At 38.1% G+C, this 24491-nt stretch overlaps 13 non-coding genes across 13 annotated transcripts; all 13 read right to left on the bottom strand.

The window, feature by feature from the left end:
• Positions 1-479: 479 nt before the first annotated feature.
• LOC140356929 (5S ribosomal RNA) lies at positions 480-600 on the bottom strand. Its single transcript, XR_011926233.1, has one exon. It is a non-coding gene; the product is annotated as a 5S ribosomal RNA (ribosomal RNA).
• Positions 601-9013: 8413 nt separating this feature from the next.
• LOC140356843 (5S ribosomal RNA) lies at positions 9014-9134 on the bottom strand. The gene has a single exon (XR_011926152.1). It is a non-coding gene; the product is annotated as a 5S ribosomal RNA (ribosomal RNA).
• A 1252-nt stretch (positions 9135-10386) lies between these two features.
• LOC140356783 (5S ribosomal RNA) lies at positions 10387-10505 on the bottom strand. Its single transcript, XR_011926093.1, has one exon. It is a non-coding gene; the product is annotated as a 5S ribosomal RNA (ribosomal RNA).
• A 1254-nt stretch (positions 10506-11759) lies between these two features.
• Positions 11760-11878, bottom strand: LOC140356782 (5S ribosomal RNA). The gene has a single exon (XR_011926092.1). It is a non-coding gene; the product is annotated as a 5S ribosomal RNA (ribosomal RNA).
• A 1255-nt stretch (positions 11879-13133) lies between these two features.
• Positions 13134-13254, bottom strand: LOC140356904 (5S ribosomal RNA). The gene has a single exon (XR_011926210.1). It is a non-coding gene; the product is annotated as a 5S ribosomal RNA (ribosomal RNA).
• A 1255-nt stretch (positions 13255-14509) lies between these two features.
• Positions 14510-14630, bottom strand: LOC140356903 (5S ribosomal RNA). Its single transcript, XR_011926209.1, has one exon. It is a non-coding gene; the product is annotated as a 5S ribosomal RNA (ribosomal RNA).
• Positions 14631-15884: 1254 nt separating this feature from the next.
• Positions 15885-16005, bottom strand: LOC140356902 (5S ribosomal RNA). The gene has a single exon (XR_011926208.1). It is a non-coding gene; the product is annotated as a 5S ribosomal RNA (ribosomal RNA).
• Positions 16006-17257: 1252 nt separating this feature from the next.
• LOC140356900 (5S ribosomal RNA) lies at positions 17258-17378 on the bottom strand. Its single transcript, XR_011926206.1, has one exon. It is a non-coding gene; the product is annotated as a 5S ribosomal RNA (ribosomal RNA).
• Positions 17379-18630: 1252 nt separating this feature from the next.
• On the bottom strand, positions 18631-18751 carry LOC140356898 (5S ribosomal RNA). The gene has a single exon (XR_011926205.1). It is a non-coding gene; the product is annotated as a 5S ribosomal RNA (ribosomal RNA).
• A 1253-nt stretch (positions 18752-20004) lies between these two features.
• LOC140356781 (5S ribosomal RNA) lies at positions 20005-20123 on the bottom strand. The gene has a single exon (XR_011926091.1). It is a non-coding gene; the product is annotated as a 5S ribosomal RNA (ribosomal RNA).
• Positions 20124-21377: 1254 nt separating this feature from the next.
• LOC140356841 (5S ribosomal RNA) lies at positions 21378-21498 on the bottom strand. The gene has a single exon (XR_011926150.1). It is a non-coding gene; the product is annotated as a 5S ribosomal RNA (ribosomal RNA).
• A 1252-nt stretch (positions 21499-22750) lies between these two features.
• On the bottom strand, positions 22751-22869 carry LOC140356999 (5S ribosomal RNA). Its single transcript, XR_011926297.1, has one exon. It is a non-coding gene; the product is annotated as a 5S ribosomal RNA (ribosomal RNA).
• A 1251-nt stretch (positions 22870-24120) lies between these two features.
• Positions 24121-24241, bottom strand: LOC140356897 (5S ribosomal RNA). Its single transcript, XR_011926204.1, has one exon. It is a non-coding gene; the product is annotated as a 5S ribosomal RNA (ribosomal RNA).
• Between the last annotated feature and the right edge of the window lie 250 nt (positions 24242-24491).

Here is a 24491-nt window from a genome sequence, read left to right as displayed (position 1 = left end):
TCTATATTTTTATCTTTATTTTACACTCAATTGTTTAAAAAATGCTTTCAGCACCTGGTATTTTTTACATACTTTTTACAAGCTTCAAAATATTTTTGGGGCATAAAATACTCGCTCAAAATGTACAAAAGTAGCAGGACAACAATGTTTCTCAGGGGTTTCTTGGGGCATAAATACTCTTTTTTTATTTTTTATTAAACAGGTCAATTGCGTTGAAAATTGCTTTCAGCACCTGGTATTTTTACATCCTTTTTTACAAGTTTCAGAATATATTTTTTGGTCATAAAAGACTCTAAATGTACAAAAGTAGCAGGACAGCTCCCTCTGCTGTCCATATTCTAAATGGCAGTTTGTACAAAAATGTGTGATTTTAAAGTCAAATTGACTGTGTTTTTGGTTCCACTTTAGTTTCAAAATATGCACACATACTGTGTTTCTTTGTTTCTTTGTCTGTTGAAGGCTTTACAAAAGAAGATAAAAGCTTACAGCACCTGGTATTCCCAGGCGCTGTCTCCCATCCAAGTACTAACCAGGCCCGACCCTGCTTAGCTTCCAAGATCAGACGAGATCGGGCGTGTTCAGGGTGGTATGGCCGTAAGCGAAGGGCTCTGGGGTGGAGACTGCTTTTATATCCATGTTTCACCAGCTCCAGATGGGGAATGGGACTCGTGCTTTTCCAGGAGGAACAGACAAGCTTTTCTTGTCAACTTGACTCTTTCAACCTAAAGAAAACCCTGCTCAAATGTAAGAGTCAATGTTTCAAGACACCTTTTGGGCTTTCTTTATCATTTGGCCATTTCCCTGCTTTTAGCCTGAATATTATTCTATTATTCCTATGTGTTTTGGCATAAAATACTCTGTTTCCATGAAATACATAGAAAATACCATATAGGCACCACCTGTTTAGTCAAAATAAGTTTTTAGTTTTGTAAATCATTTCAAAAAATGCTGATGGCGCCTGGTATTTTTGCATAAATTACTCTCAAAATGTACAAAAGTAGCAGGACAGCAATGTTTTGCTTAGTTTTTGCTTAAAATACTCTTTTTATCTTTAATTTACACTCAATTGTTTCAAAAAATGCTTTCCGCACCTGATATTTTTACATATTTTTTTACAAGCTTCAAAATATTTTTGGGGGCATAAAATATTCTCTCAAATGTACAAAAGTAGCAGGACAACAATGTTTTTTTTTTTTTTGCATTAATACTCTTTTTTTTTTTTTTTTTATAAAACAGGTAAATTGTGCTGAACATTTTTACATACTTTTAACAGGCTTCAAAATATATATATATATTTTTTGGCCTAAAATACTCTCAAATGTACAAAAGTAGCAAGACAGTAAAGTTTTGTTTTGATTTTTTTGCTTAAAATACTCTATATTTTTATCTTTATTTTACACTCAATTGTTTAAAAAATGCTTTCAGCACCTGGTATTTTTTACATACTTTTTACAAGCTTCAAAATATTTTTGGGGCATAAAATACTCGCTCAAAATGTACAAAAGTAGCAGGACAACAATGTTTCTCAGGGGTTTCTTGGGGCATAAACACTCTTTTTTTATTTTTTATTAAACAGGTAAATTGCGTTGAAAATTGCTTTCAGCACCTGGTATTTTTACATCCTTTTTTACAAGTTTCAGAATATATTTTTTGGTCATAAAAGACTCTAAATGTACAAAAGTAGCAGGACAGCTCCCTCTGCTGTCCATATTCTAAATGGCAGTTTGTACAAAAATGTGTGATTTTAAAGTCAAATTGACTGTGTTTTTGGTTCCACTTTAGTTTCAAAATATGCACACATACTGTGTTTCTTTGTTTCTTTGTCTGTTGAAGGCTTTACAAAAGAAGATAAAAGCTTACAGCACCTGGTATTCCCAGGCGGTCTCCCATCCAAGTATTAACCAGGCCCTACCCTGCTTAGCTTCCGAGATCAGACGAGATCGGGCGTGTTTTTTTTTTTTTTATCTTTTATTATCAAAAACATCTTAAAACAAGTATTTACATATATTTACATGAATGTACAGACATACATGACACACAAGGGCAAGGGAATGGGATACACAAGGGCAGGGGGAGACGAGACAAAAAATTACAGAAAATCAAACACACAATCATTCTCCAAACATTCTTCAGTGATGGGGGGTGATGCCGTGGTTGGGGGGGGTGATGCCGGGGTCAGAAGAGGATGTCCAGGTTTCCAGAGGGTGTGAGGTGGATCAGGGTGTTGTGGGGGACGAGGTGGGTGATGAACCGGTGCTCTGCTGCCATGTGGAGGTGTCGGAGGTGTGCGGCCAAGAGTCCTTTGAAGATGGGCCAGGGTGCTGCTGTTTTATTGTCACGGAGATGGATGTTCCTGTTGAGATATAATGTGTACCGGGCTATGGAGAGGGTTAGTCGGGCGAGATGGGTGTTGGCTCCAGAGCGACTCTGTCCGGGACCAAAGAGGAGGAGCCAGGGCTCCTGGTCGTCCCCTCCTAGGGCCGCCGGCGGTGGGAGCCTCCAGGACAGCCTCCGAGCGAGGAGGTCCTGCAGTCGGGACCAGAACGGGCGGACGGCCGGGCAGGTGTACAGCATGTGCTCCAGGGTCTCGGGGGGTCCGTGGCACACGGGGCAGTCCGCAGCGTAGCTGTCGGGAAGAAATGCGTGCAGTGCTGCGGATGTAAAGACGATCCTGTGTCTAAATCTGAAGTCAAAATGACCTACGTTATGTGGGGTGTACCAATTAAAGATGTTGGCCCAGATGGTTGCGATAGTGCGTGCGGGGAATGTTAATGACCATTTGTGTTCCGAGGCGGGACGCCCGAGCACTCCCGGCAACAACAACTGATACAGGATGCGGGTGGGTAGGTCTGTGAAAATCCTAAACCTCCCCGTGCTAACAAATACATTAAAATTCAACTTACCTGTCGTGCTCCCCATTTGGCCCAAAGTGCTTCCCCAATGCCTGACCAGATTCCTGTTAAAAATACTTACCATACCACTAATATACTTTTTCCTAAACACTTTACCTGCTAACCTAAAACACTTCCCTATGTAATCTACACTAAAATTACCTTTCACGTCAAATACCTTACCTACATATTCCAGCCCAGCCTCCTCCATCGCCCCACTGATCATGCACTCGCGCTTCCCGGGGGGAGCGGAGAGCAAGTCAGGGTTATGACGGAGGGGCATGTGCGCGAGACCCTCACCGCTGTCTGGAACCGCCACAGTCAGGGGCCTGAAAGTCCTCCACGCCTCCAAGAGTTCCCTCTCGAAGGGGGGGAGGCCTTCCAGGACCGAAACAGGGGGCAACAAACACAAATTATAAACACCAAACTTACCTAGACTATTAACAAACTCACCTATATAATCCTTCCATGGAGCATCTACCTCAACGTCTAGAAATTTCCGAATTGTTTTCAGCCTGAAGGCCTTCTTCCTTAACTCTAAATCTGCTAACTTTAAACCTCCCTGATCGTACTCACCTATCATAACCTTATGTGCAATAAAGCCCCTCTCACGATTCCACAAAAAGTGGTTTATCACTAACCTTAATTTGTTAGCATAGACCCCCGGCAGGCCGTACACGGAGAGTGCATGGTTCAACATGGACATGCACAAAGAATTTACAACTAAGACTTTACCTTTTAATGTCAGATTACGACGTCTCCAAAAATTCAAGCGCGCTGTAATTTTCTCGCACAAAGGCGACCAAAGTGCAGTACGACACGCCTCCTCGTCTCTGCCCAGGGGGACGCCGAGGACCTTGTAGGAGTCCCCGGCCTCCCGGAGCTGGACAGGGAGAGGAACAGGCGTGACGCTGCCGCAAAATTTAACCGTGGTTTTATCGAAATTGATTTTGGCCCCTGAAGCGAGGCCGTAAACATTGAGCACGTGGAGAGAGGCGTTCAGGCTCTCCACGTCTCGGAGGATCAGATTCGTGTCATCTGCGTACTGAAAAATTTTGACTTCCCTACCCGCAGGCGTGGTCAGTCCCCTCACCGCCGCGTCCGCCCTCAACATGGCCGCCAAAGGCTCAGCGGCGATGCTGTAGAGGAGCGACGAGAGGGGACAGCCCTGCCTGACTGATCTTTTTAAGGGGAAAGAGTCAGTTAGAAACCCGTTGACTTTGACCTTACTGACCGCAAAGGAATAGATGAGCTGTAGCCAATTAACAAACCGTTCGCCGAAACCTAACTTACCTAATACAGTCCAGAGGAACGAATGCTCAACTCTGTCGAACGCCTTGTTAAAGTCTACACTAACGTGAATACCACCGGTCGCGTGCATCTGCCGAAGGAGATATCTCAGAGACAAAACTGTGTCTGAGATGTCCCTCCCGGGGACGCTGTAGGCCTGCGAGGGGTGTATGACGGATCCAATCACACGCTTTAACCTACCTGCTAATACCTTTGCTAAAATTTTATAGTCTACGTTCAAAAGGCTAATGGGCCTGTAGTTGGCGAGGCTGCTCCTGTCGCCCTTCTTAAAAAGCAGAGTGACGACACTCATCGCAAAACCATCGCCAACTCTACTCTCACTCTCAAAATCCTGATATAATAGGAGTAGGATCGGAGCTAACCTGGAAGCGAAACGCTTGAAAAACTCACAGGTTAGTCCGTCCTCTCCGGGGCTTTTCCCTGTATTTAAACTCTTGACTGCAGCCTCTATCTCCATGAGAGACAGAGGCGCGTCGCACAGCTCCCTATCCTCCCTGCTCAGTGTGCGCTCCAGAGCACCTACAGCCTGGTCTAAAGCCTGCTCTGCCACTCCGTCTGAACTAAAAAGCCTACTATAGAAATCCTGCGCTGTCTCTAAAACCTCACTTACCTCGGAAACAATCTTACCTGTCTTATCTATCAACTTATCTATGTGCATCTTTCCCTGTGTAACCTTCTCACAGCCGAAGAAGAACGCTGTCGAGCGTTCTCCCTCGACTGTGTGTCTGGCTTTTGCCCTCAAAATTGCACCCTGACACCTACTTACCTCCAGCTGCTCCAGCTCAGCGCGCACCACCAGGTACTCTGGATCCACAGGGCCAGTGGTGGAAGCTGCGCCCTGGTCCAGGACCTGCAGGCGCTGGCGGAGAGCGGTCTCCCTCCTGGTCGACAGCCACGCCTTGTGTTTGCTGTAATTGACACAGAGCTTTTTAATGCGTGTTTTTGCCGTCGGCCACCAATCGACCACGCTGTCGATCAGCTCCAGCTCCATGTCAAATACATCAAACAAAAAGTCCATTTTCCTACAAAAAGTTTCATCACCGAGGATGGAGCTGTTTAGGACCCACAGTCCTCCATTCCTCGGTGATGAAACTAACCCAAAATAAATATCTAAAGTGGAGTGATCACTCAAGCCTGACCACTTGTAGGAAGCACCACTGACTCTCTGTGCCAGGTCTGAGGAGGCAAAACAGAGGTCAATGCGGGACTGCTTCAGGACGCCCTGGACGACCTGCCGCCTGGAGAAATCCTTCAGGAAGGGGTGGACGAACCGCCACACCTCCGTCAGGTTCCTGCTGGCGGCTTCTTCCAACAGGGCTGTCCTGGCAGTGCTGTTTTTAAAAGAGTTGTTAATGCCGATGTCTGTCTTGCAAAGTGTTGTATTAAAGTCACCGATTATGATTGTATTGTCGTTCGCAAAGCGAAATATTTTTTTGAAGAATTGCCTCCTCAGACCATCATCGTTCGGGGCGTAGATGTTAATTAGTCTGAACTTCACTGTGTCCGTGAAGTCCAGGACCAGGAAGGAGCCCTCTGGGTCGGCGTGTACCAGGGTGGGTTGGCCTAAGACACCAGGCCTCACCACCGTGGCCACACCGCGCGAGCACGCCGTGCCCAGGGCCCAAAATACAGAGCCTACTCCCATGCTCCGCACTTGTTGCGCGTGGCTGACATCCCAGTGCGTTTCTTGGATGCAGAGCACGTCCCACTTGGAAAAGTGTAACGCGCTCTGCATCCGCACTGGGCTCCGCAGGCCGCCTGCGTTCCAAGAGGACAAGGAGAACGCCATTAAGAGGAGACCTTGGAGGATGTAACCCATCTTTTATTTAGACTTCTTTTTGGCGCCCGTCGCATCCGACTGCCACACTCTTTTTCTGACTTCACGGGTGGAGAAATCCATGAAGTCATCATTAAAAACAGTCTCGAGCTCACCTCGTGGGGCAGAGCTGCGTGTGGAGGATGGTGGGTTGATGGAGCTTTCTGCTGGCGCTTTTGAGGTGGTTGGAACGGAGGAGGCAGAGCCGCTCTCAGCAGCAGCGCCCTCTCCGTCTCCTGCCACCTGCTTCCTGCGTCTTGCCCCTTTCTTATCCTTCTTCTCCACCTGTCCCCTCTTACCACCGTCCGACTGGAGCTTGGGATCATCACCCAGCCCTGTGGTGATGTCCCCCCCTTTGGAGGTAAGATGCGGGGCCTGTCCCGCACCCATCCTCCTCCCGGGTTCAGCCTCTTCCTCCACGGGCTTAGGAGTTGGACCCTCACGAGTCCCCTCCCTCTGGTCAGGAGGAGCAGTTTGTCCTGCTCCCACCTTCCCAGACGCCAGCGCTGAGCCGAGCACCATCTCCAGTGCGACGGACGCCTCCTCGTCTGAGGAGTCAGAGGAGCAAGAGGAGCCAGACACCTCTGGCTCCCCTGACTCCTCCACAGCCTCCTCCTCCAAAAACTCCTCTACTTCGGAGAGAGCAGTTGCGGGCACGTTCTGGGCCACGTCACTGCTCTCTCCTCCAATGCCGTCCTCCCTGTCCTCCCCTCTGTCCTCCCCTCTGTCCTCCTCTCTGTCCTCCTCTCTGTCCTCCTCTCTGTCACCCGCACCACACGGACATAAGTGGCGGAACATGCGGCACTCTCTGCACTTCGGGGCCCGCTGCGCGACGCACTCGCGCGCGTAATGCCCCTGGCTCCCGCAGTTGCGGCACAGAAAGTCAGGGCACTCCCTCAGAATATGGCCAGGCTGGAGACACCCCCTACACACCCGCACCTGCCTGTCGTGTATTACCCTGAAGTACTCGGGGCCCCCCGCGGTGTCAAACCTGACAGAATACGGTAAGGACTGCACCGTGTCCGTGAACCTTACCCGTACAAACCTGGTGCCGTCCGCCACGTTCGTCCCCGGCCACATTCTCCTCCTCACCTCGGAGACCGCAGAGACCCCCCAGGCGTAGAGCTTGGCCAGGATCTCCTCGTCCTCGATATAAGCCGGCAGCCCCATGAAGGACACGACCAGCTCATCCACCGAGATGTCACGGGCGTGAACCCTGACTCCTCCAATGCAGTACCCGTCCAGGAGCCGCTCCTTCGCTTTGGTGGTACTGACGGTTACTTCATATTTGTCCTTCGAGATGAGTCTGCATGCTACTATGGAGCCGCACACCTCCTGTGTCGCTTTTAAGAATGCAAGTGGCGTGATTTGTGCTCCCTCCGTCAACTCCAACACCACAGTGAGTTCTTTCATAAATTTCATTCTTCTTTCTTCGTTCTTTCTATTATTTACAGATTCATTCAGACTTTTCCTTGCCTTTGTCGTGTCCATTCCAGTGTCCGATGCCGTGTTGTCCGTCCTTTGAGCCATGCTCACAAAAAAACAAAAAATCCACCTCCCAGTAAGTTTACTGGGAGGGGAACAAACAAAAGAACTGCAAAAAGTAAATGAAAATGATCAAAATAACGATTAAAAACTCAAAAAAACTCCCAAACCTCCAGCTCCAGACCATGCAGCACACCACAAATTGCACGCACCTGCACTGATTGCAAAGGGGCGGGTCCAGGGTGGTATGGCCGTGAGCGAAGGGCTCTGGGGTGGAGACTGCTTTTATATCCATGTTTCACCAGCTCCAGATGGGGAATGGGACTCGTGCTTTTCCAGGAGGAACAGACAAGCTTTTCTTGTCAACTTGACTCTTTCAACCTAAAGAAAACCCTGCTCAAATGTAAGAGTCAATGTTTCAAGACACCTTTTGGGCTTTCTTTATCATTTGGCCATTTCCCTGCTTTTAGCCTGAATATTATTCTATTATTCCTATGTGTTTTGGCATAAAATACTCTGTTTCCATGAAATACATAGAAAATACCATATAGGCACCACCTGTTTAGTCAAAATAAGTTTTTAGTTTTGTAAATCATTTCAAAAAATGCTGATGGCGCCTGGTATTTTTGCATAAATTACTCTCAAAATGTACAAAAGTAGCAGGACAGCAATGTTTTGCTTAGTTTTTGCTTAAAATACTCTTTTTATCTTTAATTTACACTCAATTGTTTCAAAAAATGCTTTCCGCACCTGATATTTTTTACATATTTTTTTACAAGCTTCAAAATATTTTTGGGGGCATAAAATATTCTCTCAAATGTACAAAAGTAGCAGGACAACAATTTTTTTTTTTTTTTTGCATTAATACTTTTTTTTTTTTTTTTATAAAACAGGTAAATTGTGCTGAACATTTTTACATACTTTTAACAGGCTTCAAAATATATATATATATTTTTTGGCCTAAAATACTCTCAAATGTACAAAAGTAGCAAGACAGTAAAGTTTTGTTTTGATTTTTTTGCTTAAAATACTCTATATTTTTATCTTTATTTTACACTCAATTGTTTAAAAAATGCTTTCAGCACCTGGTATTTTTTACATACTTTTTACAAGCTTCAAAATATTTTTGGGGCATAAAATACTCGCTCAAAATGTACAAAAGTAGCAGGACAACAATGTTTCTCAGGGGTTTCTTGGGGCATAAATACTCTTTTTTTATTTTTTATTAAACAGGTCAATTGCGTTGAAAATTGCTTTCAGCACCTGGTATTTTTACATCCTTTTTTACAAGTTTCAGAATATATTTTTTGGTCATAAAAGACTCTAAATGTACAAAAGTAGCAGGACAGCTCCCTCTGCTGTCCATATTCTAAATGGCAGTTTGTACAAAAATGTGTGATTTTAAAGTCAAATTGACTGTGTTTTTGGTTCCACTTTAGTTTCAAAATATGCACACATACTGTGTTTCTTTGTTTCTTTGTCTGTTGAAGGCTTTACAAAAGAAGATAAAAGCTTACAGCACCTGGTATTCCCAGGCGCTGTCTCCCATCCAAGTACTAACCAGGCCCAACCCTGCTTAGCTTCCGAGATCAGACGAGATCGGGCGTGTTCAGGGTGGTATGGCCGTAAGCGAAGGGCTCTGGGGTGGAGACTGCTTTTATATCCATGTTTCACCAGCTCCAGATGGGGAATGGGACTCGTGCTTTTCCAGGAGGAACAGACAAGCTTTTCTTGTCAACTTGACTCTTTCAACCTAAAGAAAACCCTGCTCAAATGTAAGAGTCAATGTTTCAAGACACCTTTTGGGCTTTCTTTATCATTTGGCCATTTCCCTGCTTTTAGCCTGAATATTATTCTATTATTCCTATGTGTTTTGGCATAAAATACTCTGTTTCCATGAAATACATAGAAAATACCATATAGGCACCACCTGTTTAGTCAAAATAAGTTTTTAGTTTTGTAAATCATTTCAAAAAATGCTGATGGCGCCTGGTATTTTTGCATAAATTACTCTCAAAATGTACAAAAGTAGCAGGACAGCAATGTTTTGCTTAGTTTTTGCTTAAAATACTCTTTTTATCTTTAATTTACACTCAATTGTTTCAAAAAATGCTTTCCGCACCTGATATTTTTACATATTTTTTTACAAGCTTCAAAATATTTTTGGGGGCATAAAATATTCTCTCAAATGTACAAAAGTAGCAGGACAACAATGTTTTTTTTTTTTTTGCATTAATACTCTTTTTTTTTTTTTTTTATAAAACAGGTAAATTGTGCTGAACATTTTTACATACTTTTAACAGGCTTCAAAATATATATATATATTTTTTGGCCTAAAATACTCTCAAATGTACAAAAGTAGCAAGACAGTAAAGTTTTGTTTTGATTTTTTTGCTTAAAATACTCTATATTTTTATCTTTATTTTACACTCAATTGTTTAAAAAATGCTTTCAGCACCTGGTATTTTTTACATACTTTTTACAAGCTTCAAAATATTTTTGGGGCATAAAATACTCGCTCAAAATGTACAAAAGTAGCAGGACAACAATGTTTCTCAGGGGTTTCTTGGGGCATAAATACTCTTTTTTTATTTTTTATTAAACAGGTCAATTGCGTTGAAAATTGCTTTCAGCACCTGGTATTTTTACATCCTTTTTTACAAGTTTCAGAATATATTTTTTGGTCATAAAAGACTCTAAATGTACAAAAGTAGCAGGACAGCTCCCTCTGCTGTCCATATTCTAAATGGCAGTTTGTACAAAAATGTGTGATTTTAAAGTCAAATTGACTGTGTTTTTGGTTCCACTTTAGTTTCAAAATATGCACACATACTGTGTTTCTTTGTTTCTTTGTCTGTTGAAGGCTTTACAAAAGAAGATAAAAGCTTACAGCACCTGGTATTCCCAGGCGGTCTCCCATCCAAGTACTAACCAGGCCCGACCCTGCTTAGCTTCCGAGATCAGACGAGATCGGGCGTGTTCAGGGTGGTATGGCCGTAAGCGAAGGGCTCTGGGGTGGAGACTGCTTTTATATCCATGTTTCACCAGCTCCAGATGGGGAATGGGACTCGTGCTTTTCCAGGAGGAACAGACAAGCTTTTCTTGTCAACTTGACTCTTTCAACCTAAAGAAAACCCTGCTCAAATGTAAGAGTCAATGTTTCAAGACACCTTTTGGGCTTTCTTTATCATTTGGCCATTTCCCTGCTTTTAGCCTGAATATTATTCTATTATTCCTATGTGTTTTGGCATAAAATACTCTGTTTCCATGAAATACATAGAAAATACCATATAGGCACCACCTGTTTAGTCAAAATAAGTTTTTAGTTTTGTAAATCATTTCAAAAAATGCTGATGGCGCCTGGTATTTTTGCATAAATTACTCTCAAAATGTACAAAAGTAGCAGGACAGCAATGTTTTGCTTAGTTTTTGCTTAAAATACTCTTTTTATCTTTAATTTACACTCAATTGTTTCAAAAAATGCTTTCCGCACCTGATATTTTTACATATTTTTTTACAAGCTTCAAAATATTTTTGGGGGCATAAAATATTCTCTCAAATGTACAAAAGTAGCAGGACAACAATTTTTTTTTTTTTTTTGCATTAATACTCTTTTTTTTTTTTTTTTATAAAACAGGTAAATTGTGCTGAACATTTTTACATACTTTTAACAGGCTTCAAAATATATATATATATATTTTTTGGCCTAAAATACTCTCAAATGTACAAAAGTAGCAAGACAGTAAAGTTTTGTTTTGATTTTTTTGCTTAAAATACTCTATATTTTTATCTTTATTTTACACTCAATTGTTTAAAAAATGCTTTCAGCACCTGGTATTTTTTACATACTTTTTACAAGCTTCAAAATATTTTTGGGGCATAAAATACTCGCTCAAAATGTACAAAAGTAGCAGGACAACAATGTTTCTCAGGGGTTTCTTGGGGCATAAATACTCTTTTTTTATTTTTTATTAAACAGGTCAATTGCGTTGAAAATTGCTTTCAGCACCTGGTATTTTTACATCCTTTTTTACAAGTTTCAGAATATATTTTTTGGTCATAAAAGACTCTAAATGTACAAAAGTAGCAGGACAGCTCCCTCTGCTGTCCATATTCTAAATGGCAGTTTGTACAAAAATGTGTGATTTTAAAGTCAAATTGACTGTGTTTTTGGTTCCACTTTAGTTTCAAAATATGCACACATACTGTGTTTCTTTGTTTCTTTGTCTGTTGAAGGCTTTACAAAAGAAGATAAAAGCTTACAGCACCTGGTATTCCCAGGCGGTCTCCCATCCAAGTACTAACCAGGCCCGACCCTGCTTAGCTTCCGAGATCAGACGAGATCGGGCGTGTTCAGGGTGGTATGGCCGTAAGCGAAGGGCTCTGGGGTGGAGACTGCTTTTATATCCATGTTTCACCAGCTCCAGATGGGGAATGGGACTCGTGCTTTTCCAGGAGGAACAGACAAGCTTTTCTTGTCAACTTGACTCTTTCAACCTAAAGAAAACCCTGCTCAAATGTAAGAGTCAATGTTTCAAGACACCTTTTGGGCTTTCTTTATCATTTGGCCATTTCCCTGCTTTTAGCCTGAATATTATTCTATTATTCCTATGTGTTTTGGCATAAAATACTCTGTTTCCATGAAATACATAGAAAATACCATATAGGCACCACCTGTTTAGTCAAAATAAGTTTTTAGTTTTGTAAATCATTTCAAAAAATGCTGATGGCGCCTGGTATTTTTGCATAAATTACTCTCAAAATGTACAAAAGTAGCAGGACAGCAATGTTTTGCTTAGTTTTTGCTTAAAATACTCTTTTTATCTTTAATTTACACTCAATTGTTTCAAAAAATGCTTTCCGCACCTGATATTTTTACATATTTTTTTACAAGCTTCAAAATATTTTTGGGGGCATAAAATATTCTCTCAAATGTACAAAAGTAGCAGGACAACAATGTTTTTTTTTTTTTTGCATTAATACTCTTTTTTTTTTTTTATATATATAAAACAGGTAAATTGTGCTGAACATTTTTACATACTTTTAACAGGCTTCAAAATATATATATATATTTTTTGGCCTAAAATACTCTCAAATGTACAAAAGTAGCAAGACAGTAAAGTTTTGTTTTGATTTTTTTGCTTAAAATACTCTATATTTTTATCTTTATTTTACACTCAATTGTTTAAAAAATGCTTTCAGCACCTGGTATTTTTTACATACTTTTTACAAGCTTCAAAATATTTTTGGGGCATAAAATACTCGCTCAAAATGTACAAAAGTAGCAGGACAACAATGTTTCTCAGGGGTTTCTTGGGGCATAAATACTCTTTTTTTATTTTTTATTAAACAGGTCAATTGCGTTGAAAATTGCTTTCAGCACCTGGTATTTTTACATCCTTTTTTACAAGTTTCAGAATATATTTTTTGGTCATAAAAGACTCTAAATGTACAAAAGTAGCAGGACAGCTCCCTCTGCTGTCCATATTCTAAATGGCAGTTTGTACAAAAATGTGTGATTTTAAAGTCAAATTGACTGTGTTTTTGGTTCCACTTTAGTTTCAAAATATGCACACATACTGTGTTTCTTTGTTTCTTTGTCTGTTGAAGGCTTTACAAAAGAAGATAAAAGCTTACAGCACCTGGTATTCCCAGGCGCTGTCTCCCATCCAAGTACTAACCAGGCCCGACCCTGCTTAGCTTCCGAGATCAGACGAGATCGGGCGTGTTCAGGGTGGTATGGCCGTAAGCGAAGGGCTCTGGGGTGGAGACTGCTTTTATATCCATGTTTCACCAGCTCCAGATGGGGAATGGGACTCGTGCTTTTCCAGGAGGAACAGACAAGCTTTTCTTGTCAACTTGACTCTTTCAACCTAAAGAAAACCCTGCTCAAATGTAAGAGTCAATGTTTCAAGACACCTTTTGGGCTTTCTTTATCATTTGGCCATTTCCCTGCTTTTAGCCTGAATATTATTCTATTATTCCTATGTGTTTTGGCATAAAATACTCTGTTTCCATGAAATACATAGAAAATACCATATAGGCACCACCTGTTTAGTCAAAATAAGTTTTTAGTTTTGTAAATCATTTCAAAAAATGCTGATGGCGCCTGGTATTTTTGCATAAATTACTCTCAAAATGTACAAAAGTAGCAGGACAGCAATGTTTTGCTTAGTTTTTGCTTAAAATACTCTTTTTATCTTTAATTTACACTCAATTGTTTCAAAAAATGCTTTCCGCACCTGATATTTTTTACATATTTTTTTACAAGCTTCAAAATATTTTTGGGGGCATAAAATATTCTCTCAAATGTACAAAAGTAGCAGGACAACAATGTTTTTTTTTTTTTTGCATTAATACTCTTTTTTTTTTTTATATATATAAAACAGGTAAATTGTGCTGAACATTTTTACATACTTTTAACAGGCTTCAAAATATATATATATATTTTTTGGCCTAAAATACTCTCAAATGTACAAAAGTAGCAAGACAGTAAAGTTTTGTTTTGATTTTTTTGCTTAAAATACTCTATATTTTTATCTTTATTTTACACTCAATTGTTTAAAAAATGCTTTCAGCACCTGGTATTTTTTACATACTTTTTACAAGCTTCAAAATATTTTTGGGGCATAAAATACTCGCTCAAAATGTACAAAAGTAGCAGGACAACAATGTTTCTCAGGGGTTTCTTGGGGCATAAATACTCTTTTTTTATTTTTTATTAAACAGGTCAATTGCGTTGAAAATTGCTTTCAGCACCTGGTATTTTTACATCCTTTTTTACAAGTTTCAGAATATATTTTTTGGTCATAAAAGACTCTAAATGTACAAAAGTAGCAGGACAGCTCCCTCTGCTGTCCATATTCTAAATGGCAGTTTGTACAAAAATGTGTGATTTTAAAGTCAAATTGACTGTGTTTTTGGTTCCACTTTAGTTTCAAAATATGCACACATACTGTGTTTCTTTGTTTCTTTGTCTGTTGAAGGCTTTACAAAAGAAGATAAAAGCTTACAGCACCTGGTATTCCCAGGCGCTGTCTCCCATCCAAGTACTAACCAGGCCCGACCCTGCTTAGCTTCCGAGATCAGACGAGATCGGGCGTGTTCAGGGTGGTATGGCCGTAAGCGAAGGGCTCTGGGGTGGAGACTGCTTTTATATCCATGTTTCACCAGCTCCAGATGGGGAATGGGACTCGTGCTTTTCCAGGAGGAACAGACAAGCTTTTCTTGTCAACTTGACTCTTTCAACCTAAAGAAAACCCTGCTCAAATGTAAGAGTCAATGTTTCAAGACACCTTTTGGGCTTTCTTTATCATTTGGCCATTTCCCTGCTTTTAGCCTGAATATTATTCTATTATTCCTATGTGTTTTGGCATAAAATACTCTGTTTCCATGAAATACATAGAAAATACCATATAGGCACCACCTGTTTAGTCAAAATAAGTTTTTAGTTTTGTAAATCATTTCAAAAAATGCTGATGGCGCCTGGTATTTTTGCATAAATTACTCTCAAAATGTACAAAAGTAGCAGGACAGCAATGTTTTGCTTAGTTTTTGCTTAAAATACTCTTTTTTATCTTTAATTTACACTCAATTGTTTCAAAAAATGCTTTCCGCACCTGATATTTTTTACATATTTTTTTACAAGCTTCAAAATATTTTTGGGGGCATAAAATATTCTCTCAAATGTACAAAAGTAGCAGGACAACAATTTTTTTTTTTTTTTTGCATTAATACTCTTTTTTTTTTTTTTTTATAAAACAGGTAAATTGTGCTGAACATTTTTACATACTTTTAACAGGCTTCAAAATATATATATATATTTTTTGGCCTAAAATACTCTCAAATGTACAAAAGTAGCAAGACAGTAAAGTTTTGTTTTGATTTTTTTGCTTAAAATACTCTATATTTTTATCTTTATTTTACACTCAATTGTTTAAAAAATGCTTTCAGCACCTGGTATTTTTTACATACTTTTTACAAGCTTCAAAATATTTTTGGGGCATAAAATACTCGCTCAAAATGTACAAAAGTAGCAGGACAACAATGTTTCTCAGGGGTTTCTTGGGGCATAAATACTCTTTTTTTATTTTTTATTAAACAGGTCAATTGCGTTGAAAATTGCTTTCAGCACCTGGTATTTTTACATCCTTTTTTACAAGTTTCAGAATATATTTTTTGGTCATAAAAGACTCTAAATGTACAAAAGTAGCAGGACAGCTCCCTCTGCTGTCCATATTCTAAATGGCAGTTTGTACAAAAATGTGTGATTTTAAAGTCAAATTGACTGTGTTTTTGGTTCCACTTTAGTTTCAAAATATGCACACATACTGTGTTTCTTTGTTTCTTTGTCTGTTGAAGGCTTTACAAAAGAAGATAAAAGCTTACAGCACCTGGTATTCCCAGGCGCTGTCTCCCATCCAAGTACTAACCAGGCCCGACCCTGCTTAGCTTCCGAGATCAGACGAGATCGGGCGTGTTCAGGGTGGTATGGCCGTAAGCGAAGGGCTCTGGGGTGGAGACTGCTTTTATATCCATGTTTCACCAGCTCCAGATGGGGAATGGGACTCGTGCTTTTCCAGGAGGAACAGACAAGCTTTTCTTGTCAACTTGACTCTTTCAACCTAAAGAAAACCCTGCTCAAATGTAAGAGTCAATGTTTCAAGACACCTTTTGGGCTTTCTTTATCATTTGGCCATTTCCCTGCTTTTAGCCTGAATATTATTCTATTATTCCTATGTGTTTTGGCATAAAATACTCTGTTTCCATGAAATACATAGAAAATACCATATAGGCACCACCTGTTTAGTCAAAATAAGTTTTTAGTTTTGTAAATCATTTCAAAAAATGCTGATGGCGCCTGGTATTTTTGCATAAATTACTCTCAAAATGTACAAAAGTAGCAGGACAGCAATGTTTTGCTTAGTTTTTGCTTAAAATACTCTTTTTATCTTTAATTTACACTCAATTGTTTCAAAAAATGCTTTCCGCACCTGATATTTTTACATATTTTTTTACAAGCTTCAAAATATTTTTGGGGGCATAAAATATTCTCTCAAATGTACAAAAGTAGCAGGACAACAATGTTTTTTTTTTTTTTGCATTAATACTCTTTTTTTTTTTTTTTTATAAAACAGGTAAATTGTGCTGAACATTTTTACATACTTTTAACAGGCTTCAAAATATATATATATATTTTTTGGCCTAAAATACTCTCAAATGTACAAAAGTAGCAAGACAGTAAAGTTTTGTTTTGATTTTTTTGCTTAAAATACTCTATATTTTTATCTTTATTTTACACTCAATTGTTTAAAAAATGCTTTCAGCACCTGGTATTTTTTACATACTTTTTACAAGCTTCAAAATATTTTTGGGGCATAAAATACTCGCTCAAAATGTACAAAAGTAGCAGGACAACAATGTTTCTCAGGGGTTTCTTGGGGCATAAATACTCTTTTTTTATTTTTTATTAAACAGGTCAATTGCGTTGAAAATTGCTTTCAGCACCTGGTATTTTTACATCCTTTTTTACAAGTTTCAGAATATATTTTTTGGTCATAAAAGACTCTAAATGTACAAAAGTAGCAGGACAGCTCCCTCTGCTGTCCATATTCTAAATGGCAGTTTGTACAAAAATGTGTGATTTTAAAGTCAAATTGACTGTGTTTTTGGTTCCACTTTAGTTTCAAAATATGCACACATACTGTGTTTCTTTGTTTCTTTGTCTGTTGAAGGCTTTACAAAAGAAGATAAAAGCTTACAGCACCTGGTATTCCCAGGCGCTGTCTCCCATCCAAGTACTAACCAGGCCCGACCCTGCTTAGCTTCCGAGATCAGACGAGATCGGGCGTGTTCAGGGTGGTATGGCCGTAAGCGAAGGGCTCTGGGGTGGAGACTGCTTTTATATCCATGTTTCACCAGCTCCAGATGGGGAATGGGACTCGTGCTTTTCCAGGAGGAACAGACAAGCTTTTCTTGTCAACTTGACTCTTTCAACCTAAAGAAAACCCTGCTCAAATGTAAGAGTCAATGTTTCAAGACACCTTTTGGGCTTTCTTTATCATTTGGCCATTTCCCTGCTTTTAGCCTGAATATTATTCTATTATTCCTATGTGTTTTGGCATAAAATACTCTGTTTCCATGAAATACATAGAAAATACCATATAGGCACCACCTGTTTAGTCAAAATAAGTTTTTAGTTTTGTAAATCATTTCAAAAAATGCTGATGGCGCCTGGTATTTTTGCATAAATTACTCTCAAAATGTACAAAAGTAGCAGGACAGCAATGTTTTGCTTAGTTTTTGCTTAAAATACTCTTTTTATCTTTAATTTACACTCAATTGTTTCAAAAAATGCTTTCCGCACCTGATATTTTTACATATTTTTTTACAAGCTTCAAAATATTTTTGGGGGCATAAAATATTCTCTCAAATGTACAAAAGTAGCAGGACAACAATGTTTTTTTTTTTTTTGCATTAATACTCTTTTTTTTTTTTTTTTATAAAACAGGTAAATTGTGCTGAACATTTTTACATACTTTTAACAGGCTTCAAAATATATATATATATTTTTTGGCCTAAAATACTCTCAAATGTACAAAAGTAGCAAGACAGTAAAGTTTTGTTTTGATTTTTTTGCTTAAAATACTCTATATTTTTATCTTTATTTTACACTCAATTGTTTAAAAAATGCTTTCAGCACCTGGTATTTTTTACATACTTTTTACAAGCTTCAAAATATTTTTGGGGCATAAAATACTCGCTCAAAATGTACAAAAGTAGCAGGACAACAATGTTTCTCAGGGGTTTCTTGGGGCATAAATACTCTTTTTTTATTTTTTATTAAACAGGTCAATTGCGTTGAAAATTGCTTTCAGCACCTGGTATTTTTACATCCTTTTTTACAAGTTTCAGAATATATTTTTTGGTCATAAAAGACTCTAAATGTACAAAAGTAGCAGGACAGCTCCCTCTGCTGTCCATATTCTAAATGGCAGTTTGTACAAAAATGTGTGATTTTAAAGTCAAATTGACTGTGTTTTTGGTTCCACTTTAGTTTCAAAATATGCACACATACTGTGTTTCTTTGTTTCTTTGTCTGTTGAAGGCTTTACAAAAGAAGATAAAAGCTTACAGCACCTGGTATTCCCAGGCGCTGTCTCCCATCCAAGTACTAACCAGGCCCGACCCTGCTTAGCTTCCGAGATCAGACGAGATCGGGCGTGTTCAGGGTGGTATGGCCGTAAGCGAAGGGCTCTGGGGTGGAGACTGCTTTTATATCCATGTTTCACCAGCTCCAGATGGGGAATGGGACTCGTGCTTTTCCAGGAGGAACAGACAAGCTTTTCTTGTCAACTTGACTCTTTCAACCTAAAGAAAACCCTGCTCAAATGTAAGAGTCAATGTTTCAAGACACCTTTTGGGCTTTCTTTATCATTTGGCCATTTCCCTGCTTTTAGCCTGAATATTATTCTATTATTCCTATGTGTTTTGGCATAAAATACTCTGTTTCCATGAAATACATAGAAAATACCATATAGGCACCACCTGTTTAGTCAAAATAAGTTTTTAGTTTTGTAAATCATTTCAAAAAATGCTGATGGCGCCTGGTATTTTTGCATAAATTACTCTCAAAATGTACAAAAGTAGCAGGACAGCAATGTTTTGCTTAGTTTTTGCTTAAAATACTCTTTTTATCTTTAATTTACACTCAATTGTTTCAAAAAATGCTTTCCGCACCTGATATTTTTACATATTTTTTTACAAGCTTCAAAATATTTTTGGGGGCATAAAATATTCTCTCAAATGTACAAAAGTAGCAGGACAACAATGTTTTTTTTTTTTTTGCATTAATACTCTTTTTTTTTTTTTTTTATAAAACAGGTAAATTGTGCTGAACATTTTTACATACTTTTAACAGGCTTCAAAATATATATATATATATTTTTGGCCTAAAATACTCTCAAATGTACAAAAGTAGCAAGACAGTAAAGTTTTGTTTTGATTTTTTTGCTTAAAATACTCTATATTTTTATCTTTATTTTACACTCAATTGTTTAAAAAATGCTTTCAGCACCTGGTATTTTTTACATACTTTTTACAAGCTTCAAAATATTTTTGGGGCATAAAATACTCGCTCAAAATGTACAAAAGTAGCAGGACAACAATGTTTCTCAGGGGTTTCTTGGGGCATAAATACTCTTTTTTTATTTTTTATTAAACAGGTCAATTGCGTTGAAAATTGCTTTCAGCACCTGGTATTTTTACATCCTTTTTTACAAGTTTCAGAATATATTTTTTGGTCATAAAAGACTCTAAATGTACAAAAGTAGCAGGACAGCTCCCTCTGCTGTCCATATTCTAAATGGCAGTTTGTACAAAAATGTGTGATTTTAAAGTCAAATTGACTGTGTTTTTGGTTCCACTTTAGTTTCAAAATATGCACACATACTGTGTTTCTTTGTTTCTTTGTCTGTTGAAGGCTTTACAAAAGAAGATAAAAGCTTACAGCACCTGGTATTCCCAGGCGGTCTCCCATCCAAGTACTAACCAGGCCCGACCCTGCTTAGCTTCCGAGATCAGACGAGATCGGGCGTGTTCAGGGTGGTATGGCCGTAAGCGAAGGGCTCTGGGGTGGAGACTGCTTTTATATCCATGTTTCACCAGCTCCAGATGGGGAATGGGACTCGTGCTTTTCCAGGAGGAACAGACAAGCTTTTCTTGTCAACTTGACTCTTTCAACCTAAAGAAAACCCTGCTCAAATGTAAGAGTCAATGTTTCAAGACACCTTTTGGGCTTTCTTTATCATTTGGCCATTTCCCTGCTTTTAGCCTGAATATTATTCTATTATTCCTATGTGTTTTGGCATAAAATACTCTGTTTCCATGAAATACATAGAAAATACCATATAGGCACCACCTGTTTAGTCAAAATAAGTTTTTAGTTTTGTAAATCATTTCAAAAAATGCTGATGGCGCCTGGTATTTTTGCATAAATTACTCTCAAAATGTACAAAAGTAGCAGGACAGCAATGTTTTGCTTAGTTTTTGCTTAAAATACTCTTTTTTATCTTTAATTTACACTCAATTGTTTCAAAAAATGCTTTCCGCACCTGATATTTTTTACATATTTTTTTACAAGCTTCAAAATATTTTTGGGGGCATAAAATATTCTCTCAAATGTACAAAAGTAGCAGGACAACAATTTTTTTTTTTTTTTTTGCATTAATACTCTTTTTTTTTTTTTTTATAAAACAGGTAAATTGTGCTGAACATTTTTACATACTTTTAACAGGCTTCAAAATATATATATATATATTTTGGCCTAAAATACTCTCAAATGTACAAAAGTAGCAAGACAGTAAAGTTTTGTTTTGATTTTTTTGCTTAAAATACTCTATATTTTTATCTTTATTTTACACTCAATTGTTTAAAAAATGCTTTCAGCACCTGGTATTTTTTACATACTTTTTACAAGCTTCAAAATATTTTTGGGGCATAAAATACTCGCTCAAAATGTACAAAAGTAGCAGGACAACAATGTTTCTCAGGGGTTTCTTGGGGCATAAATACTCTTTTTTTATTTTTTATTAAACAGGTCAATTGCGTTGAAAATTGCTTTCAGCACCTGGTATTTTTACATCCTTTTTTACAAGTTTCAGAATATATTTTTTGGTCATAAAAGACTCTAAATGTACAAAAGTAGCAGGACAGCTCCCTCTGCTGTCCATATTCTAAATGGCAGTTTGTACAAAAATGTGTGATTTTAAAGTCAAATTGACTGTGTTTTTGGTTCCACTTTAGTTTCAAAATATGCACACATACTGTGTTTCTTTGTTTCTTTGTCTGTTGAAGGCTTTACAAAAGAAGATAAAAGCTTACAGCACCTGGTATTCCCAGGCGCTGTCTCCCATCCAAGTACTAACCAGGCCCAACCCTGCTTAGCTTCCGAGATCAGACGAGATCGGGCGTGTTCAGGGTGGTATGGCCGTAAGCGAAGGGCTCTGGGGTGGAGACTGCTTTTATATCCATGTTTCACCAGCTCCAGATGGGGAATGGGACTCGTGCTTTTCCAGGAGGAACAGACAAGCTTTTCTTGTCAACTTGACTCTTTCAACCTAAAGAAAACCCTGCTCAAATGTAAGAGTCAATGTTTCAAGACACCTTTTGGGCTTTCTTTATCATTTGGCCATTTCCCTGCTTTTAGCCTGAATATTATTCTATTATTCCTATGTGTTTTGGCATAAAATACTCTGTTTCCATGAAATACATAGAAAATACCATATAGGCACCACCTGTTTAGTCAAAATAAGTTTTTAGTTTTGTAAATCATTTCAAAAAATGCTGATGGCGCCTGGTATTTTTGCATAAATTACTCTCAAAATGTACAAAAGTAGCAGGACAGCAATGTTTTGCTTAGTTTTTGCTTAAAATACTCTTTTTATCTTTAATTTACACTCAATTGTTTCAAAAAATGCTTTCCGCACCTGATATTTTTACATATTTTTTTACAAGCTTCAAAATATTTTTGGGGGCATAAAATATTCTCTCAAATGTACAAAAGTAGCAGGACAACAATGTTTTTTTTTTTTTTGCATTAATACTCTTTTTTTTTTTTTTTATAAAACAGGTAAATTGTGCTGAACATTTTTACATACTTTTAACAGGCTTCAAAATATATATATATATTTTTTGGCCTAAAATACTCTCAAATGTACAAAAGTAGCAAGACAGTAAAGTTTTGTTTTGATTTTTTTGCTTAAAATACTCTATATTTTTATCTTTATTTTACACTCAATTGTTTAAAAAATGCTTTCAGCACCTGGTATTTTTTACATACTTTTTACAAGCTTCAAAATATTTTTGGGGCATAAAATACTCGCTCAAAATGTACAAAAGTAGCAGGACAACAATGTTTCTCAGGGGTTTCTTGGGGCATAAATACTCTTTTTTTTATTTTTTATTAAACAGGTCAATTGCGTTGAAAATTGCTTTCAGCACCTGGTATTTTTACATCCTTTTTTACAAGTTTCAGAATATATTTTTTGGTCATAAAAGACTCTAAATGTACAAAAGTAGCAGGACAGCTCCCTCTGCTGTCCATATTCTAAATGGCAGTTTGTACAAAAATGTGTGATTTTAAAGTCAAATTGACTGTGTTTTTGGTTCCACTTTAGTTTCAAAATATGCACACATACTGTGTTTCTTTGTTTCTTTGTCTGTTGAAGGCTTTACAAAAGAAGATAAAAGCTTACAGCACCTGGTATTCCCAGGCGGTCTCCCATCCAAGTACTAACCAGGCCCGACCCTGCTTAGCTTCCGAGATCAGACGAGATCGGGCGTGTTCAGGGTGGTATGGCCGTAAGCGAAGGGCTCTGGGGTGGAGACTGCTTTTATATCCATGTTTCACCAGCTCCAGATGGGGAATGGGACTCGTGCTTTTCCAGGAGGAACAGACAAGCTTTTCTTGTCAACTTGACTCTTTCAACCTAAAGAAAACCCTGCTCAAATGTAAGAGTCAATGTTTCAAGACACCTTTTGGGCTTTCTTTATCATTTGGCCATTTCCCTGCTTTTAGCCTGAATATTATTCTATTATTCCTATGTGTTTTGGCATAAAATACTCTGTTTCCATGAAATACATAGAAAATACCATATAGGCACCACCTGTTTAGTCAAAATAAGTTTTTAGTTTTGTAAATCATTTCAAAAAATGCTGATGGCGCCTGGTATTTTTGCATAAATTACTCTCAAAATGTACAAAAGTAGCAGGACAGCAATGTTTTGCTTAGTTTTTGCTTAAAATACTCTTTTTATCTTTAATTTACACTCAATTGTTTCAAAAAATGCTTTCCGCACCTGATATTTTTTACATATTTTTTTACAAGCTTCAAAATATTTTTGGGGGCATAAAATATTCTCTCAAATGTACAAAAGTAGCAGGACAACAATTTTTTTTTTTTTTTTGCATTAATACTTTTTTTTTTTTTTTTATAAAACAGGTAAATTGTGCTGAACATTTTTACATACTTTTAACAGGCTTCAAAATATATATATATATTTTTTGGCCTAAAATACTCTCAAATGTACAAAAGTAGCAAGACAGTAAAGTTTTGTTTTGATTTTTTTGCTTAAAATACTCTATATTTTTATCTTTATTTTACACTCAATTGTTTAAAAAATGCTTTCAGCACCTGGTATTTTTTACATACTTTTTACAAGCTTCAAAATATTTTTGGGGCATAAAATACTCGCTCAAAATGTACAAAAGTAGCAGGACAACAATGTTTCTCAGGGGTTTCTTGGGGCATAAATACTCTTTTTTTATTTTTTATTAAACAGGTCAATTGCGTTGAAAATTGCTTTCAGCACCTGGTATTTTTACATCCTTTTTTACAAGTTTCAGAATATATTTTTTGGTCATAAAAGACTCTAAATGTACAAAAGTAGCAGGACAGCTCCCTCTGCTGTCCATATTCTAAATGGCAGTTTGTACAAAAATGTGTGATTTTAAAGTCAAATTGACTGTGTTTTTGGTTCCACTTTAGTTTCAAAATATGCACACATACTGTGTTTCTTTGTTTCTTTGTCTGTTGAAGGCTTTACAAAAGAAGATAAAAGCTTACAGCACCTGGTATTCCCAGGCGCTGTCTCCCATCCAAGTACTAACCAGGCCCGACCCTGCTTAGCTTCCGAGATCAGACGAGATCGGGCGTGTTCAGGGTGGTATGGCCGTAAGCGAAGGGCTCTGGGGTGGAGACTGCTTTTATATCCATGTTTCACCAGCTCCAGATGGGGAATGGGACTCGTGCTTTTCCAGGAGGAACAGACAAGCTTTTCTTGTCAACTTGACTCTTTCAACCTAAAGAAAACCCTGCTCAAATGTAAGAGTCAATGTTTCAAGACACCTTTTGGGCTTTCTTTATCATTTGGCCATTTCCCTGCTTTTAGCCTGAATATTATTCTATTATTCCTATGTGTTTTGGCATA

The sequence above is a fragment of the Eucyclogobius newberryi genome, unplaced genomic scaffold (assembly GCF_026437365.1).
Source record: "Eucyclogobius newberryi isolate DKJ021-1_F unplaced genomic scaffold, fEucNew1.0.hap1 SCAF_12, whole genome shotgun sequence".
Lineage (NCBI taxonomy): Eukaryota > Metazoa > Chordata > Actinopteri > Gobiiformes > Gobiidae > Eucyclogobius > Eucyclogobius newberryi.
Note: the sequence above shows the minus strand (reverse complement) of the source record. Positions and strands in the feature narration are given on the sequence as shown.